A 1,230-nucleotide genomic window follows, 5' to 3' on the forward strand; every position below is an offset into this window, starting at 1 on the left:
TCTCTGTCTCTGTCTCTGTCTCTCTCTCTCTCTCTCTCTCCCTCTCTCTTTCCTGTTTTCCCCCCATTTCCTTCCCTCCTGAAGTTTTTATTATCAATTAAATAAGAAGATTAGTCTATCAGGAGGTTCTTAATACTTTTGTGTGTCATGGACCCTTCCTCAGAATATGGTTTTTAAGTGCAAAAAATACACAAGATTACAAAGGAAACCATTTGAATTGCAATTATCAACATGTTTTTTTTTTTAAACAAACTTACATAGTGTACATTAAGAACCCTTTGACTAGATGGTCCCCAAAGTCTCTTCCAACTTTAAATTATATGATCCTGAAATTTCAGAATCAGAGAACTCTAGTTGAAAGGGATCTGAGAGGCCACCTAAGTCAGCTTCTACCTAGATAGGAATATTCTCTTCAACAACCAAGGCAGTGAAGCCCAATGGGTGGAGTGCTGAAGTTGGAGATAGGAACACTTGGGCTCAAATTCATCAAAGTTATCTGTGACCTATTAATTGCCAAACCTGATGATCTCTTTTCAATTCTAAGCTTTCTGGACTCATCTACTTCATTTAACACTGTTGACTAGCCTTTCCTCCTAGATGCTTTTCTCTGTTTCTTTTTCTTCACTTAATAGTGTTTTATTTTTTCCCAATTACATATAAAGATAGCTTCCAACATTAATTTTTTTTTCTTTAATGTTTTTAAATCTTTATTTGAACTGGTCTTAAGTCAGTGTACAGGTAAAGCTCCTCCCCTCCTCCAAGTACTGGCACCAATCTCAAAACTCGAAGGGAGACTATAAAAGTCTTCATTCACATCTATGTTGGGGGCAGGGAGGGAATTTAGGGAGCTATTCCATATGGCTTACAATTAAAAAAAAGGAACAACTATTATGGCAGAAGATACAAAACGTTTTCTTTAAGGATTACATAATTTACACGTAAAGCCATACTGGTACCTCCCCCCTCCCCCTCCCCTTCAGGATCTGTTACATCGCTCCTTGACAGCCTTCACAGAGGCCCGTAACTCTGTCACAATGTATTAGACGGTATTTGGAATGACTATTAAAAAAAAAAAAAACCAAATGTACAATCAGAGTCCTGAAGACGCCCTGGAGAACTTTGGGGATGTTTGCCTGCAACATACCTAGACTGCTCATCACCTTCATCGTTCCAGTTTTTAAATCCTGAGTCAAGTGCCAAAACACACACACACACACACACACACACACA

At 38.4% G+C, this 1,230-nt stretch overlaps 1 pseudogene; it reads right to left on the minus strand.

Annotated features, from left to right (window-relative positions):
• Positions 1–1,230, minus strand: part of LOC138165472 (actin, cytoplasmic 1 pseudogene) — a 95,796-nt pseudogene that overhangs the window by 93,396 nt on the left and 1,170 nt on the right.

This window comes from Petaurus breviceps, unplaced genomic scaffold (assembly GCF_028583685.1).
Source record: "Petaurus breviceps papuanus isolate PSGF00001 unplaced genomic scaffold, PetGlider_PUasm1.0 209, whole genome shotgun sequence".
NCBI lineage: Eukaryota > Metazoa > Chordata > Mammalia > Diprotodontia > Petauridae > Petaurus > Petaurus breviceps.